We start from the raw sequence: 19,560 nt of genomic DNA, 5'->3' as shown, positions 1-19,560 counted from the left end.
TTAAGTTTGATTACAATCAAATGAAAAGGGAACGTATGGGGGAGCCAAACTTTGAAACCACGTGTTCAATCATAATTCATCAGTAAACCCTTAACTATCCCGTTCATTCGATATCAATTTTGTTGAAATCTGTTGTGTAGTTTCTAAGATAATGTAGTTTAGTGATTTTCACATTTCGATACATTACAGACGAAGTTACATTCCGATTACAGCAAAATTCAATAGGGTGTTATGAGGCAGCTAGACTTTTCATTTGATACTAATTCTGTGGAAATCGGGTCAACAATCTCTGAGAAAAGTGAGTGAGCCAAAGTAGTCATCAGAATATGTTTCTTTTCTTAGCTGGATTTCACATTTTTAAACATAACAGGAAAAGTAATAATCCGTTCGCAAAAAAAAAAAAACATTAGGGTCTTATGGAGCAACAAGACTTTACATATGACACTGATTTTATGAAAATCGGCCCATCCATCTCTGAGAAACATGAGTGAGATTAAACAGTCTCCCGAACACATTTCTTTCTGTAACTTCTGAACCATACGTTCAATCTTCATAAAATTCAAAAGTTGAGGGTTTTTAGGTAGCCCGTTTATTTGAAAGTGTAGTTTCTGAGATATTGATGTTTCGTGATTCTTACATTTTGATACATAGATAGATACATACATAGATTACAATAAAATTCAATAGGGTCTTATAGGGAAACTAGACCTCTCATTTGAAATTGATTTCATTGAAATCGATTAAGCCATCTCTGAGAAAATCGAGTGAGATTGGGAGAGCGTTACACACACACACATGCATAAAATACTCAACTCGTCGAACTGAGTCGAGTGGTATATGACATTCGGACCTTTTGAGCACTTTTATACCTTTAGTTTTTGCAGTGATTGCCATACCTTTCTAGGAGAAAGGAAAAAAGTGAAATGATAAAAATGACTTTTAATTTCAACTTCAATCCCGAGCAAGTTTTGACTGTAGCTATAGTTTTAAACAGTCCGCGGGCTTCGTTTCTTTCTATAACTTTCAAACCACATACCAAATCAAACCAACATAATGAAATTCATTGTTTAAGGGTTTGAAAGCCCATTTATTTGAATTCAACTTTGTTCATAGCTTCTGAGATACAAAAGCGTTTTTCACATTCTGATGCAGCGCCAAAACTAAAAGTTTGATTACAATGAAATTCAATAGCAACCTAAGCGGCAAATAGACCCGTCATGTGACACCAAGATAGAAAGAATCGGTCAGACCATCTCTGAGAAAAGTGAGTGCGAAAGAAAGGTGCACATACACACGTACACACCCACACACAAACATATACACCTATACATGCATATTGGCAGAAAATGCTCGATTCGTCGAACTGAGTTGAGTAGTATATGACATTCGGCCATTTCAATCATTTTTCTACCTTTTAATTAGCCAGTAATCGTTAGGAGAAAGTCAATATGTTTACTTTCATTATGTGATTTCACATTTTTATGAACAACGGACACAGTTACAATCCGATTGCAATGAAATTCAATAGCAACCTATGGGGCAACTAGACCTTTCATTTGACACTAATTTTGTGAAAATCGGTTCAGCCATCTCTGAGAAAAACGAGTGAGTTTAAACAACCTCAGGATAACTTTTCTTTACATTACTTTTGGACCATATGTTCAATCATAACGAAATTCAAAAGTTAAGGATTTTTGAGACAGCCCAATCATTTGAAACCAGTTTTATTGAAATCGGTTGTGTGGTTTCTGAGAAATTGATGTTTCGTGATTTTTACATTTTGATACATAACCTCTAAACTAAAAATCCGATTACAATGGAGTTCAATAGTAACCTATGGCGCAACTAGACCTTTCATTTGCAATTAGTTTTGTGAAAATCGGTCCAGCCATCTCTGAGAAAAGTGAGCGAGAAAAAAAAGTTGCACATACACACACATATACACACACATACACACATACATACATACATACAGAAAATGCTCAGTTCGTCGAAAGAAGTCAAGTGTTATATGACGTTCGGCCATTGAGACCACTTCTATACCTTCGGTTTTTCCAGTGATTGCTATACCTTTCTAGGAGAAAGGCAAAACACTGACATATTTGCGTTTCACGAAAACGAGGAGGGGTCCAGAGGAGTGGCATCTTTACAAAAACTTAGAGCAACTATTCCCCTTAAATAAAATTCCAAGTTTTCCCAAAATCGGCCGTTCCAGTGCTGAGTACGAGCATTTTCAAAATACAAGTACCGTCCCGGGTCTTTACGGGTTAAGGTGAAATGGGACGGAATCCAAGCATCATTGCATCATTGTTGACACCACTACATCTTTACACTCATATGTGGTTGTATTTGTGCAACACGGTAAAACAGTACATGTTTGCCAGATTATTTTATTTAACTTAATGTTAGAAATTTAACGAATTTATCGATATAAACATATTTTATATATTTATATTAATGGTAACCTTTTTTCGCTCTGTACAGTAATTCTTCAAGTAAATGTAAACCATTCGATGTACCACCGTAGCTACAGAACGGAAAAGACTGCTTGCGAATATGTAGCTAATTCACTATATAAAGCAATTCTTCAATTAAAGAAAATACACACCCGCCTCGTACGAGTGCTTACTCTAACTAACTTTATTTAACTAACTTTATTATATTAAAACCCCAATTCGACACCGACTCCACGACAACTGCACCGGTGTCAACTGCTAACATAGCTAATTTGTTCCCTCACCTACTAACTACTGCTGCTACCACCGAAAGTCAACGGCCGGCTTCGATCAGCTGCACAGCTTTTGAAAACTCACATTCAAAACAATTGCTAGGATAAAAAGGTAAACAAATGAAAAGGAATTTATCTCACCTTTACATTCGGCAGACTGATCAGAATATACCACATCGTTTGGGATATGTACAGGAACGTTAATAGATGATGAGGTTTCACAATCGTCGGAACTTGTTTTTGTTTTTTCGATTTATCTAACTGGTTGCTCCACGGATTTTCATATGTCCATGCCAATGGATCAACAAGATTTCTCTTCATTTTTTGCGTTCTCGAGAGCAACCGCTGCTCTTCTTAGTTTAGTTAAACGCGGCATGATGTACCAAAAACCACTAAAATCACACTTCACAAATGAAAACACTACTACTTCACACAACTCATTTCAAACTATATGCTCTAAATGCTCGCGCAGTGTGCTGACTTTGCTGCCAACACGGGCGCACAGTTTGACAGGTGCAAACGAGTCAGTGATTTTTGGAGTCCGTGTGCAGATATTTATTGATTTGCAGATATTTGCAGTTTTTCCACGGTTTCTGCAGATTTTTGTCAAAGTCTCCTTATATTCGCACAGATTTTCTTAAAATGTGTGCAGATTTTTACAGACTTTTGCCTGCGCGAGCGAATTTTTTTCGGATCACGGATAGATTTTTTTTTCAGATTTCGAGCACATTTTTCCGGTTTTTCGAGCAGTTGCACACATTTTTCGAAAATTTCTGGCATCTCTGAAACGAGTTGAAAATAGAAAAAAGCAAAAACGGTAATTTCGCGACGTACACTTTTAAGGCGAGTTTTAGCCCACTTCGGTCGAGTTTTTGTGAAAATTAGAAACGATCTCGATGATCATAAGTGTAAAGAGAAAAGTATACGTAGTTTGAGTGATTACGCGACTCGTACGTGCCGGTATTCGTGGAAAACATTCTAGTGACTACCGGCGCGAGAATATAAACAAAACCGGGAGAAAACAGCGGCGTGAAAAAAAGCAAGATTAGAACGTTTTAAGGGTTTCACGCCAGAACCAAATGTGCAAATTTATTGAACTAGGTGCTCCGGTGCTGGGTTAGCATTTCGACAATAAACAATTGCAGGTTAGTTGTATTATTTATGATATTTATTGAGGCACTCTCGAAATGCATTAGTATGCAGGAGGAAGCCATCGCTCCTCCCATGCTTGGATTCGGTCCCGATTCACCTTAAAAAGTGCCGGCCGTCGGTCAGCATGTGATCGATCTGGAAGCGAGCCTCTCCATTGGGGTGTCTCCAGGTGTGCTTCCCAATGTTCAGACGTGCAAAATTGGTACTACAGATGGCCATTCCCTTAGCCGCGGCGAAGTTCACTCACGTCAGGTGGTAGAGTGAAGGCCTTCCCTACCAATAACGGGACGGCAAGTACCCCAGAAGATCAGGAAATCAGCGCGATGTGGAGCTGAGTTTTTCTTATAAGGTTTATTAGTGAGTTACACTACTGAAATAAACAAACAAGTGCCCAAGATTTTTTTTTTGGAATTGAAAGTTTGTTTGTTTGGATTTTTTTCTTCATACGTTATGCGGCCGTTTCGTTTTGATTTCAACGTCCAATCAATCCACTGTACAATAATATTGTTCATTGATTGTTTAACCATGTTTAAGGTAGGTACTATTATGCTGATTGGACTCATCCATGTTTCATCCGTTGTCACGAGTCACTGCAAAAACTCTTTTCTTTCACACGTCGAAAGTCTGACACTTTGGTCTATATGATCAATTGTTAAGAAACGCGGTACCCATCGCGGGCACAATTTCTTCATGTGTAAACATTCTTGAATGATATAACCCTTTGTGATGCCTATGGTCTTAAACTAGCTCGTTCGATTTCACGATTTTTTTGTGTTTTTCACGTGACCATCATTTGGCCGTTCTGAGCGTAGTACATTGGCTGTAGAGAACCAAAGCGTCATCTTGAGAGCATCAACTCGAGAATGAGTCATAAAATTTTGACATTCTCTAGAATGTATGGGCAACCCCAAAGATAAATTGGTTTAATGAGATAAACATCTAGACAAATTCAGCTTTACTGTTTCGGCAGGATTCTCTCGAATTATATTATATTGAGTAAATCTCCTAAAACCGTCCCACTGATGATATGAGGACTTTTAAACGAGGCGTTTTTGTGTCTAAATGATTACAAGCAGTGAAAAAATGAGAAAAATGGCTTGTTCATATTAAGGGGTTATATCTACCAAATGCTCAAAAAAGCATGGCTTTTATCATGATTTTTTTTACAGGACATTTGAGATGTAAGGTATATAAATAATATATCATTGGATTGAGCAACTCTCGCAGAATAGAAAAAATATTTTTATTGCTATTTTTGTTACAAAATGGCGGCTGTGCAGCGATAGCCGTGAACCGCTTTTTTTAAAAGTTGGTGTTGTTGTTTTTTTTTTTTTGAGAGAAACGCGTTTAAAGTTTCAAAATGCTATAAATCTTAAGAATCGCAATAACAAAGCCCCTAAGAACTGTTTTACCTTCAGTCAGCTATCCTTGCGCCGTAAAATTGTCCTTCCTGGGTTTTATTTTCCACTTTATCTTTTTTGTCATCTGATGTATGGCTGCGCCTAGCCTCTTTCGCGATGTCGGACATGCGATGCTTAGCGACTTTGACACAGTTGGCGCCCGAACCCATGCAAAACTCAAACATGTCACTCATGTTTAGATACTTTTGAACATAACTCACAGTTATAAAGTATAGAAAAACTCAAACAAAGAATGTACACAACGAGAACGGCTGATCGACTAAACAAAGGGAAATTGTGAGTTAACACGTTCTGTAGAGACGCTATAACGGTCGAAATTTGATGCAGCGACCTCTATACTTCAAATTTGAATCACTATAACGATCATAGGTAACTTCTGATAGTTTACAAAGCCTCGAAATAAAAGGAAAAACGGGCATCGCCAAAACAAACAAAAAATGTTATTTTGAAGCATAAAAGTTGTTCGGTAAAAATTGGTTTAAACGAATTTTGAGTATAGATCAGTACTTGGGCGATGTAGATTTTGATTTTAGGATAGTTTTGGCATGATTTAAGCCAATAAAAAAATGACAAGAAAATTTTTTTTTGGTAGATATTACCCCTTAATGAGATAAACATCTAAACAAACTGCATTACTGTTTTGGCAGGATTTTCTCGAATTATATTATATTGAGCGAATCCCCTAAAACCGCCCCACTGATGACACGAGGTCTTTTCAACGGGGTGTTTTTGTGTCTAAATGATTGCAAGCAGTGAAAAAATGAGAAAAATGGCTTGTTCATATTAATGGACCCCTCGACCACCGAGGAATTAAACGGGGTTTTTAAAAAGTTGTATTTCGAGCAATTCTTGCTTTTTTATGAACCATTTCTCTTGAATTCGTCATTAAACACTCTTCAAACAGCACGTTAGCGATTATACAGCTTTCATTTGAAGTACAAAAAAATTGCTGCCACCTGATATTTTATCAGATCAATAATATTGAAATTATGAAATTGATAATGTGTGATCAATAACGGATCAACAGTTTTGTTCACCCTTTTCTATTCACAAACTGAACAGAAAAAAGCAATTTAAATATATTCAAATTCATATTCTTTTAAAACTTGGCTGTACAAAAGTTTTTATCAATTTATAATTCGTATCAACTACATTATAACAAAGTGAAAGCTACGGAAATAGAGATTGATACTGATTAGCATCCTCACAATCCCATCGAAGAGTCCCAGCCATCTATATCAGAGTAGGAGTAGGAGCAAAGGAGAAAATACCATCTGCTACAATAATTGCATCATCAAATTCTAAGGAAAGCATTTATCGAGAATATTGAATATTAATATTGCGCGCATTGAGTTGGTTTACGAAACCATAACTGGAGTCTACGTTTCGCGATAATATCGATATAAAATAAATAAAATATGATAATCATGTTTATAAACGTTGAATCAGGAAATACATCCTAGAAAATAGTATTGGAACTTTGACTTGCATTGTTTGAAGCGTAAGGCGTAGATTCTGGAGAGATGGTTTTGTTAAATTATTAGAGAAATTCTGTATCATCAGTTGATGTGAATGAAGAGCAAAGTTCCAATCACAATCCCAGCTGCCCAACAACGCATGGAAATGAAATATGTAAACATGCTGGGCAAAAGCAGTATCCTAGCTAAGAATGCATATTCCTTACACAGAATTATTGAAAGGTGTTCTAATTGTAGACGATATTGATGTGGTCACGGAACTAAAGAGCAACTATAAGCTAGTTACCAGCCCTGAAAATTTCTGGTTCAATACCATACTACTTTTTTCCACGTAAGCTCAATTCAATTGCATTTACTTGGTAAAACACCTGTGTTGATCAAAAGCAGCAGAAATGTATGAGCTATCACTAGCTTTTACTAACCGACTAGTAGCTTTCAAAGGATGATTGTATCCACATACTCGTATCGTATCAGTTGTATTTGAAAACATTTACCGAGAAGATGGGATACTGCACATCATAGGAAAATGAGTTCGAATTTCCGAACAAATAGTACGATGTTTCCATTGGCTGTTTCTGATTGCTTCCGGAGAAAAGGGTATTGTGTGGTAATTGATTTATTAGTATGCGAGTAAACTGAACAACTGTGTAACCAGCACCGTTTCAAACGAAAATTGAACGTTTGTTTGTTTACGTATGTGAAAACAAATGGAGCATTTTTGGGCATTCATGATAGTAATGCATTACACACGCAATTGCGTTTGTTGACTTTGGTAATGTTTGTTGCAACGGGGAGCATGTTAAGGTGAAAAATGGTATGAAACAGTGCACGTGAAGTTCGGAAAGCTTTCCACATTAAACCTGTAATTTTTTCTATTGTAAAAAGTTGTCATTCGCAGTTTTTTTTATTTCAAGCTTTCGATTTGTAAATAGATCAATATTTAAAAATTGCACCTGAGCATGATTGAAAACAATGTTATCTAATGATGACGTGCATTGCCGATTGGCACAGTTCCCACCACTAACTGCAAAGCAAAAAGAAAAATAGATTTATTATTGGTTTCGAATAGGTTTCCCCAATCTACCATCTGATTCCAATTAGATTAATTAAATTTTTTGGCCCTGTGTTGTGAGTTATATAAAACAAATTAAAATTTTGACGGACATCGATCTGTGTCATATTGACAGGGCCGTTGCTACTAATCCAGTAAAAAGATAAAAAGGAAAGAGGTGACTGATGCCCATTACTCAGAGCGGTTAGTGTCAATAGCTGAAACGAAGCTCTGCTGCCGCTATTCGCATAATAGTCCTATGTAAAAGTTGCGAGTCCTGTGTAAATTTTGCGAAAATGGGTCCATTTTGGCATGTTTTTCAACAATAGCCATTAAAAAAGTGAGGTTTGATTCCCACAACCTCGATTTTAATGGCTACTCTTGTAGAGCATGCCAAAATGGACCCATTTCCGCAAAAACAAGAAAACATAGGTCTTTTACATAGGACTGTTATGCAAATAGCGGCAGTCTGGACAAGATGTTATAGATAAAATTGGAGCTTGACAACAAAGCAGACCTGTTAAAATCCAATTATTTAGTAAAATCTATTTAGTAACCAAACAATCGGCTGCAGCATCGAAACTGCGAAAAACACTCATGAATTGTTCACGACATCAAGCTTAAGATGTTCACTTAACTATTGTCGATTCTGCTGATTTTGCCGTTTTATGATCATCTGCCTAATGCTGTTGTTGTTTTCGTGTTCGAGTTTGGAGTACGAGTTTGGTGATCAAATTTTTGTCGCTTCATTTACTTTTATTGGTTGCATTTAAAAAGTGGTCCCCCTTGTTGTGTGCTCTGTGTGTTTAATGAAACTCTCGGATTCTCCCGGATTACAATTACCCGTACAAGTTCACCTCTGCGAATAATAAGGAAACTTATAATTCAGTAATGAGTGAATGATTTGACTACAGTTTGATGAGTTGAACCGGCCAATCAACCAATTGCACAGAAACAAACCTTATTGTCATAGTTAAGAACTAGCAGAGAAGCAACTTAAGAGCCAGTTCGTGAGAGGCGCAACCGCATGTTGTTTTGATGTTCTCCGATTGGGCTGAAATTCTCAGCGTTTGTTTGTCTATTCAAGGTAGGAAGTTTTGAAAAATTTCAATTTTTTTCATTGAGGTTAAGTGGGGTAAAACGGCCCTTGAAAATGATATGTCCAAAAACGTCTAAATACTAAAAAGTGCAATAACTCCTGCTAGACTTGATGGATTTTCCTAAAAATTTGTGGTATTATTCTACACTAAGAGTACCACAAAACGCATAGTCACAATATATGGCAAAGAGGTATATTGACGAAAAAAACGCATTTTTCTTTTAAAAATTGTCAATTTTCAGGGTCATCCTACTCTTTTCAACATCGCTAGAAAAAATATCTGAATATGGCGTTTTATATGGCGTAGAGCAACTCAAGAGCTTTAATGTCATGTATAAGCCAAGTGTGCCAAATGGGGTAAAACGGCCCTAGAAGGTTTTTTTTTCAAAAAACCGTCAAAATCACTGAACTCACTATAGCTCCTGCTAGTCCTAATTGATTTTATTGAAAATTTGGATTATCACTGTATCTTACCAGAACTACCTACTTTACCAGAAGATACGCAATTTGGGATAAAACGTTCCTTGAAGATTTTTTTTTCGAAAAAAGCCGTCAAAATCACTAAAACTGCGAGAACTTGGGTTAGACTTGATAGATTTACTGAGAATTTAGATTATTACTCTAAGTTAATACGAACTTAAGGGCAAGATGACAAATGTGACAAATGGATTTAAAGAACGAAAAAAAAATTTTTCTTGAAAAATACTTGGCGATTTTCGGGGTGCTATTTTCTCTACAGAAGGGGTCCAGCGCCCGAAGTTAGCATTTCATAAAACAGAGCTTTGATTTGATATCAAATCCAGATGCATCATTTGGAAACTGACTAACAAGGACTAAACTTTTTCTTGACTTTTTACTAGGTTTCAAGAAAAGCATCAAACCTTGTAAAAGACGATATCGATGAGACGGTTGCTGAAAGATTGCAACATTTCGAGTTTTGTTAAAGCAAATGAAGTAAGTTATTGTTTAAATTTCATGTGCACTTTTTTAATTTGATTATCTTTAAATTTATTGTCATTGGTCTTATTCGCTTTTTTTCCAGAGTGTTGGCCAAAAAATCATGTTACTCTATTTGCTGTTGTATCAATGAAAATTAACAATCATTTAAAAAAATCACGAATTCGAACACTAATGCTTTACAATTTATACTCATGATGTTCTTCAACGTTCATCAAAGCAACGTCTTCCTTTACGCTAAGGTTTACCTACATGAATATAGCAGGGAATCGTGCAAATAACGATTTTATTTGCTCCACGGATAAGTAGGAACTCGGTTGGAATTATTTATTTTCGCAACAGTCATATCGATAATATCTTTTACCCTGTTTGATGCTTCTCTTGAAGTCAAGGAAAACTTTAGTCCTTTTTAATCAGTTTCCAAAAGATGCATTTTGATATTATGCCAAATAAAAGCTCTGTAGTTGTTTTATAAAATGCTAACTTCGGGTTCTGGACCTTTTCTGTAGAGAAAATAGCACCCCGAAAATCGACAAGTATTTTCCAAGAAATTTTTTTTTTCGTTATGTAAATCTATTTGTCACTTTTGTCATCTTGCCCTTAAGTTCGTATTAACTTAGAGTAATAATCTAAATTTTCAGTAAATCTATTAAGTCTAACCCAAGTTCTTGCAGTTTTGGTGATTTTGACGGCTTTTTTCGAAAAAAAAATCTTCAAGGAACGTTTTATCCCAAATTGCGTATCTTCTGGTAAAGTAGGTAGTTCTGGTAAGATACAGTGATAATCCAAATTTTCAATAAAATCAATTAGGACTAGCAGGAACTATAGTGAGTTCAGTGATTTTGACGGTTTTTTGAAAAAAAAAACCTTCTAGGGCCGTTTTACCCCATTTGGCACACTTGGCTTATACATGACATTAAAGCTCTTGAGTTGCTCTACAAAACGTCATATTCAGATATTTTTTCTAGCGATGTTGAAAAGAGTAGGATGACCCTGAAAATTGACAATTTTTAAAAGAAAAATGCGTTTTTTTCGTCAATATACCTCTTTGCCATATATTGTGACTATGCGTTTTGAAGTACTCTTAGTGTAGAATAATACCACAAATTTTTAGGAAAATCCATCAAGTCTAGCAGGAGTTATTGCACTTTTTAGTATTTAGACGTTTTTGGACATATCATTTTCAAGGGCCGTTTTACCCCACTTAACCTCAATGAAAAATATGAAATTTTGCAAAACTTCCTACCTTGAATAGACAGACAAATGCTGAAAATTTCAGCCCAATCGGAGAACATCAAAACAACGTCCCTCAGAAAGGCGGTTGCGGCTCTCGCGAACTGGCTCTTAATCAACTTGAATGTCATCTCACTAGAACAATTAAAAGGGCAGAAAAAAGAATTAAAACGTAGACTTGCTAGCTTTAGCGCTAATATAACAGACAAATTTAATTAGGGCAATCCGTTGTGTTGCTCTACTTCTCTCTCATTGCAATCGGATGAATTGTACTTGCTGGCCATTTTATTTTTGCCACACTTGTAATTTTACTAACACCTCATTATTCATCACCTAACAAGACGAGCTAAACGAGGTTCTCTATTTGCGACTGGTTGGTGAAATGCAGAATTCATGAGAAAAAAAAATTATCCTTGATAATGGCCACTTTTATCACCGGCAGACGTCTTGCCGACGGCCAGCCTCCACATTTACGTCCGACTTTGACAGATTGTGTTACACTTAGCTCTAGCTCGGTATCGTTTCACCGAAAAGAAAACGAGCAGAACAATCAACGGAAGGTGTCTTGTGGCGGACGGATCGTCATACTTCATGATAATGGGTCTTTTATGGATTAGTTAAAAGTTTCATTATGAACGTCTCTTCGTTTCGAAGAGGGGACCGGCGAAACTCGGGCAAAAAGCAGGGATTTTCATTCGTACAAAGATTGCACGCAATGTATGTATGAGGCAGACCTGTGCGCGGCTCACATTACGGACGGCGGCGATGTAAAATACATTTTTTCTTCGGCGACGGCGATGTCTTGCGGTGGTGCCATTGGTTATGTTCGGTGGCATGTGAAGATCGCAAAGGGTTGGTAGCAAAATTGAAAAAAAAATTTAGAGCGTCAACAGGGAAAACCCTTTTAGAAAAATGTCAGGACACTAAAATAAAATTTATAAAATCTGTGGTTACAAACGTAAATAATGAAAATTAATCTGAGAATAAGGAATTAAAAAATTACAAGGCGTGTTGATTGCTGACAATCGAAAACGCCTAAATTTACAATTAAGAAAAAATTAAACAAAATATCAACCTTAACGCAATAATACCTACATAGTTTCTATTCCTTAAAACTAATTAAGATATACGATCTCATCGTATGGGTCGACTGCATGCAACCCAAGGCAATACGCAAACAACGATATTGTATTTTTTCTAGTTTCAAAATATGCGTGTTCGCAGCGGAGCGAAAGCAGAAACAACCGTATTCAAAAACTGACAGTATTGTTGTTTGGTATAACCTTAGAAGGTCTCCTGGGTGAGCACCCCACCAGGTTCCGGTAATCGTACGAAGAGAATTAATCCACTGTTGGCATTTTCGTGTCAGATACCTTATATGACAAGCCCAGGTACATTTTGAGTCGAACCAGACCCCGAGATATTTAGCGACTAAAACCTGAGTGATCGTTTCACCCGTTAGTAGGAGCACCAGCTGAGCTGGGTTATGCTTCCTAGAAAAAACGACCAACTCAGTTTTCTCCGGAGAGAATCCGAAACCCAGCTTAAGAGCCCATTCAAACAAATTATCCAAGGTATCTTGCAATGGTCCTTGCAGATCGTTAGCCTCGCTGTCAGTAATGGATACAACGCTATCGTCTGCAAGTTGCCTTAGCGTGCATGAATTTGCAAGACATTCATCGATGTCAATGACGTAAAAATTATATAAGAGAGGGCTTAAACATGAGCCCTGGGGAAGACCCATGTAGCTAATCTGGGAAGTTGTCAAATCACCATGCGAGAAATACATATGCTTTTCTGACAACAAATCGAGCAAAAAGTTATTCAAATTTGGTGAAAGTCCCTGCGAATGAAGTTTCTCTGTTCAAACTTCAACAGAGACAGAGTCAAAAGCCCCCTTAACATCCAAGAATGCAGAGGCCATTTGCTCTTTCCGAGCAAAGGCGAGTTGAATTTCAGTAGAAAGCAACGCTAGGCAATCGCTCGTTCCTTTGCCCCGGCGAAAGCCAAATTGAGTGTCTGACAGTAAATTGTTTGTTTCAACCCATTTGTCTAGCCGTAAGAGGATCATTTTCTCCATTAATTTCCGGAGGCAAGAGAGCATAGCAATCGGCCTATAAGAATTGTGATCAGAGGCAGGTTTCCCGGGTTTTCTAATAGCAATAACTTTCACCTCCCTCCAGTCGTGCGGAACAATGTTTAGCTCAAGAAACTTGTTGAATGAATTCAACACGCGTCTTTTTGCAGAATCGGGTAGATTTTTCAGCAGGTTGAACTTGATTCTATCCAATCCTGGAGCTTTATTGTTGCACGAGAGGAGAGCCATTGAAAATTCCATCATCGAAAATGGAGGCTCTTTCGTAGTTACTAAAAACGCGTCGCGAAAGGTTTTCTGTTCCGGAATCCGGGCAGACCTTTTTGGCAAAATCGAATATCCAGCGGTCTGAATACTCCTCACTCTCATTCGAAACGTTACGATTCCGCATGCGCCTGGCGGTATCCCAAAGAGTGCATCGCTGTTTCCCTCGACAACGCGTTTACAAACCGCCGCCAGTACCCGCGTTTTTTCGCCTTTACTAAGCTCTTCATCTGCCTGCCCAGTGCCTCGTACTTTCGAAGTAGGTTGACAGTGCCGTACTCCCGGTAGTCCTCATACGCCGTGGACCTTCGCGCGTACAGCTCAGAGCACTCTTTGTCCCACCATTTGTTGGGAGGGCGCTATTTAATCGTTACCCCGGGTATCGGTTTCGTCTGAGCTTGAGTCGCGGCGTCGATTATCAAGCCAACTAAGAACGCGTATTCTTCCTCCGGAGGAAGTTCCTCGTGAGTCTCGATGGATTCCGCTATAATAGACTCATAACGCTTCCAATCAATATTACGTGTAAGGTCGTAGGAAGTATTGATTAGGTTCGGGGGAGTTGAACCATTAGCAATTAATATAACGATTGGAAGATGATCACTACCGTGGGGATAATCGATTACTTTTCACTGGCAATCTTACGCTAGTGATGTCGAGCAGAGGGATAGGTAAAGCACGCTTCCACGTGCTGGAGGAGGAGGGTACACGTGTCGCTTCCCCAGTATTCAAAAGTGTCATATTGAAGTCGTCGACCAAGTTACAAATTAAAGAAGATCGGTTGTCGTCGTACAGCGACCCCCATAGCGAACAGTGAGAGTTAAAATCTCCCAAAATCAAAAAAAGTGCGGGAAGCAATTCTGCTATAACAAGGAGTTGCTTCTGTTCAATCCGCGTGGATGGGGGAATATATAACGAAACAAGGCAAAGGTCTTTTCCATTCATATTCGTTTGAATGGCTACAACTTCAATATTCGAGATCGAGGGGAGGTAGATTCTGAAAAAAAGAATAGCACATTTTGATCCCTAAAAGTACCCCTCCACCGTGTGAGTCTCGATCTCGACGAATGATGTTGAAATCGTGGAAATTAAGTTGGTCATTTGAATTGAGAAAAGTTTTACAGAGCCCGAACGCATCACAATTGTATGTGTTTATCAAATGTGAAAATAAATCGAATTTGGGGATGATACTTCGGCAGTTCCACTGTAACACAGTGACAAAATTCCTAACCTCTTTCGATGTATTAGTCATTGAAAGATATGATAGCTGAAATGAGGGGCCAAGTTGCTGTGAGTTGCTTCAAAAAGGTTCAAAAAGGTTCAAAAGGTTAAAGGCTTTAATTATCCAGCCCACAATATCAGAGAATTTTATGAACCCTGTTTCTTTTATGTCTTCTGATCGAGAAATAGGTGCACGAGGGGTTTTTGGTGCCCCAGGAAGCGGTGGGTACTCCAGGTTTGATTTGAAATTAAAACCGGGGGTACTTGTTTCGGTTTTTCTTCACCGCTTCCTTTTTGTGTTGTCTTACTGGTCATTCCGCTAGGGGTTATCTTACGACCTTTGCGAGAAAGACTAGGAGAGTTGAGCATTTTCCTCTTCCTAGATCCCTCTGGCAAGGCATAAGAACACCCTTCGACGGGATCGTCAGATGTACCCTCATCGGTTGGCAAAAAGGAAAAGATGTTTCCTGTCGAGGGTGACTCAGCCCTCTTAAGCATTTCTGCAAAAGAGCGCTTTGATCGTTCCTTAAGGGAACGCTTGATTTTTTCCTTGCGCTGTTTGTACGCGGGACATGCCGGAAGGTCATGCCGAGTTCCCTCGCAATAGAGACATTTTTCAGTATCCTCACTGCAAGCGGTCTCAGCATGATTGCCTCCGCACTTGCTGCAGCGTGCCTTGTTGCAGCAGTAGGTGGCTGTATGACCTAACTGCTTGCAGTTTCGGCAATGCATGACCCGCGGTACAAACAGGCGTACAGGCAGACGAACCCTGTCCAAAGAGATGTAGCTCGGCAGTGCGGATCCGGCGAATGTTACCCGGAAGAAATCCGAAGGGAGGAATTTCTTCTTCCCTTCTTCGATGGATACTGAATGCAATTGCTTGACATCCAGTATCTTTACATTTTGAATCAGGGGGTTCTTGAAACAGTCAACCCCGTGACGCAAAATGTCATCGACCGTGAGGTTTCCTTCGGTAACCACACCGTCGATCTCCATGTCCTTGGCAGGGATGTACACGCGGTACTCCCTTGTAAAGAGCTCGTAGCTAGCAATTTCGTTTGCTTGTTTCAAGCTACTCACGACAACTCGCAGTTTGTTCGGCCTCACCTTCGTAATCTCGGTTACGGCCGAAAACTGTTTTGCCAGGTCTTTGCCTATTTGAATTATATTCAAAGGTTTATTTATGCGCCGGAAGTAAACAACGTAGGGACCGCTAGCGGCATCTGGGTAAGCTTTTACCCGTATTTCCGGTACCCTTGGCACAGGGCTAGGTAACGGGGATGGTACAGGGGAATCAAGGGAGAACTCCTGGGGGAAATTTTGATTTCTTTCCCATTTGTTTCCACATCCATGAAAAGTTGCACCTGCATGTCTCCCATTTCGCGGGAGCGTTACGCTCTACGGTACACAAACGAGAAATATCCGAATGTGGTGGTGGGGGGGGGGAACAAATAGTTGATATAAAATTTTAAAAACAATATTTCAAACTACAATTGATCAAATAAAAAAAGACAGTAATACTAATAATAAAAACAATAGTAATAATACTAATAATAATAATAACAATAATAATAATAATCATTCTGTGCCGAACACGCATCAGTACTGGACGTGTTTGGTGATCGGTCCGATAGAGTATAAAACAAAAGACGTGTGAACAAGTGTTGGCATTGTTTGCCTGGTCAAGTGAAATAAATCCGGGTTCAAGGTCGTGCCTTTGTGCAACTGTTTCGCATCGTGACTGCCAGCTGGTGCGTAAGCCGATTTGGCTGCTGGCTGGATTGTGCTACAGCAGTGGACGAGACACAAACGAGGAAAAAGAAGAAGCCATCAGTGTCAGCGAGTTGTATCGCTGTGTGGAGTGATCTCACACCTGGCTCGCTGCTGGTGGCTGTTTGGTGCTGCTGTATTGGTGCTGCTGGCTGTAACGGCTGCTACTTCGAACGATCGGACAACCAACCTTACTGGAAGGGAGAAATAAAAAGGTACGTGTTCTTGTCAGCGCTAGTGCGCTAGACTTAGCGCGATGGATGTAGATCCCTCGCCTCCCGCGCCACCATCCCCGAACCCCTCTGACCCTGACCCTTCTGTTACCCCCTCCCCTGTTCATTCTTCAGTCCCCCCTCGCCCCAGGCTTTGCCCAGACGGAGCCCAGAGCAGCTATACTGTTTATTTTCGGCCAAAGGCAGGACCGAAATCGAAAAAGTTGAACCTCTTGCAGATTTCTAAAGACCTGACGAAGGAGTACAAGGGCGTGACCGAAATTTCCAAGGTCCGGCCTAACAAGCTCCGTGTCGTGGTCGGTAACCTGAAAGAGGCCAACGATATAGCTTGCTCTGAGCTCTTCACACGCGAGTATCGCGTTTACATACCCGCACGAGACGTGGAGATCGACGGTGTCATAACCGATTCGAGTCTGTCCGTCGAGTGTATACTGCAAAGTGCCAAAGGGTGCTTTAAGAACAAAACGTGTCCCGAAGTAAAGGTGCTCGACTGCAAGCAATTGCGGTCAGCATCGATCATCGGTGGCAAAACAGTATACACTCCGTCAGACTCGTTTCGAGTTACGTTCGCCGGGTCTGCACTACCAAGCCACGTCTCGATCCACCGGGTTCGTCTCCCTGTGAGGCTCTACGTGCCCCGCGTCATGAACTGCCTGAATTGCAAGCAGTTAGGCCATACAGCCGCCTACTGCTGCAATAAGGCACGTTGTGGCAAGTGTGGGGAGTCTCATGCGGAAGATTCTTGCAGTGTTAACGCTGAAAAGTGTATTCACTGCGGAGAAAATCTGCATGAGCTCTCGACATGTGCGGTGTACATGCAGCGCAGGGATAAAATAAAACGGTCTCTCAAAGAGCGTTCAAAGCGTTCCTACGCTGACATGCTGAAGAAGACCGTTACCACTTCTCCCGTTACTTCGAACCCCTTCGATCTGTTGTCCTCTGATGAAACCGATTCTGACGATTCACCAGCGGGAGCATCTTACGCCAATCCTGGGGAGTCTAGAAAGAGGAAAAATATTTCCTCTCCTAAACTTCCCAGAAAAGGTCCTAAGATTTCTCAAAGTGAAATGAAAGTTACAAACAAACCAAACAGTGCTGCGGAAAAACCGAAGCAAACTCCTCCTGGGCTGGCAAATTTAAAGTCCCAGAAGGAGTTCCCAGCACTGCCAGGAACATCTAAAACCCCAGTTGCTCCTTTTACACTCCCAGTTGATGAAACAAACTCTGGATTAGTGAAATTTTCTGACATTGTGGACTGGATTTTTGAAACTTTCAATGTACCCGATCCAATTAAAATTTTTCTTACAGCATTCCTCCCAACAGTTAGATCATTTTTGAAGCAGTTGACTGCCCAATGGCCTCTCCTTGCAGCGATTGTATCCTTCGATGCCTAATTCAACTGCGTATATGAAGGATTCTATCTCTGTCTTACAGTGGAATTGTAGAAGTATTTTACCAAAAATTGATTCGTTTAAAGTTTTGATAAATAAAAACAAATGCGATGCATTTTCCCTTTGTGAAACTTGGCTTACTTCAAATATTGATCTCAACTTCCATGATTTTAATATTATTCGCCTTGATCGAGACACCCCATATGGAGGAGTACTTTTAGGGATTAAAAAGTGCTATTCTTTCTATCGTATTAACCTCCCCTCGATTCCAGGCATCGAAGTTGTCGCATGTCAAATGACAATACAAGGTAAAGAGCTTTGTATTGCCTCAATATATATTCCCCCCAGAGCACAGGTTGGGCAACGGCTGCTCTTTGATTTAATAGAACTTCTTCCCTCGCCACGTTTGATTTTGGGAGACTTCAACTCTCATGGCGTGGCTTGGGGTTCCCCATACAATGATAACCGCTCCTCTTTAATCTATAACCTTTGCGATGACTTCGACATGACTATTTTAAACAACGGTGAAATGACACGTATCCCGAAACCTCCAGCGCGCCCAAGCGCTTTGGATCTATCCTTATGTTCGACGTCGCTACGGTTGGATTGCACATGGAAGGTAATCCTCGATCCTCACGGTAGCGACCATCTGCCTATTCTTATTTCAATTACTAACGGGTCAACTCGCATGCGACCAATTGACATTCCGTATGACCTCACACGAAATGTCGATTGGAAGTTATACGAGGAAATGATTTCAAAAGCGGTCGAGTCGATTCAACATCATTCACCACTTGAAGAATACAACCTCCTCGCGGGCTTGATTCTCGACGCCGCGTTGCAAGCCCAAACGAAGAAATATCCCGGCGTAACGATCAAAGAACGGCCTCCCACTCCGTGGTGGGACCAAGAGTGCTCCGATGTCTACACGCAAAGATCCGACGCGTTCAAGGCCTACCAGACGGGAGGTACACCTGGCGACTATTTACGGTATTCGGAGCTTGATACCAAGCTTAAAAGCTTGGCTAAAGCAAAGAAACGTGGATATTGGCGTCGGTTCGTGAACGAGACGTCGAGGGAGACATCGATGAGCACTCTTTGGAACACAGCCCGAAGAATGCGGAATCGCGTAACGGTCAACGAAAGCGAGGAGTCTTCAAGTAGGTGGATATTTGATTTTGCCAGGAAAGTATGTCCGGACTCTGTTCCTGAGCAAAATATTGTTCGCGATGCGTCTCCGGGCCACGACGCGATAGAATCACCTTTTACGATGGCAGAATTTTCAGTTGCCCTCCTGTCCTGTAACAATAACGCGCCTGGATTAGATAGAATCAAATTCAACTTGTTGAAGAATCTACCCGGCAATGCCAAGAGGCGCTTGTTGAACTTGTTCAATAAGTTCCTGGAGCAAAACATTGTACCGCAGGATTGGAGGCAAGTGAAGGTGATCGCCATCCAAAAACCAGGGAA

The 19,560-nt window shown here is 40.0% G+C and overlaps 1 protein-coding gene across 4 annotated transcripts in view; it reads right to left on the bottom strand.

Annotated features, from left to right (window-relative positions):
• Positions 1–19,560, bottom strand: part of LOC129730925 (gonadotropin-releasing hormone receptor) — a 283,718-nt gene that overhangs the window by 134,196 nt on the left and 129,962 nt on the right. The window contains exon 1 of one of the 4 annotated variants that reach the window (XM_055690574.1): positions 2,870–2,889. The exons of the other annotated variants lie outside the window; for them this stretch is intronic. The gene's annotated coding sequence lies outside the window, so the exon portion shown is untranslated. Of the gene's footprint in view, positions 1–2,869; positions 2,890–19,560 lie in introns of those variants that run through there. 4 annotated transcript variants of the gene reach the window in all.

Source organism: Wyeomyia smithii, chromosome 3 (genome assembly GCF_029784165.1).
Source record: "Wyeomyia smithii strain HCP4-BCI-WySm-NY-G18 chromosome 3, ASM2978416v1, whole genome shotgun sequence".
NCBI lineage: Eukaryota > Metazoa > Arthropoda > Insecta > Diptera > Culicidae > Wyeomyia > Wyeomyia smithii.
The sequence above is the reverse complement of the archived record's forward strand: the minus strand, read 5'-3'. Positions and strand labels throughout refer to the sequence as shown.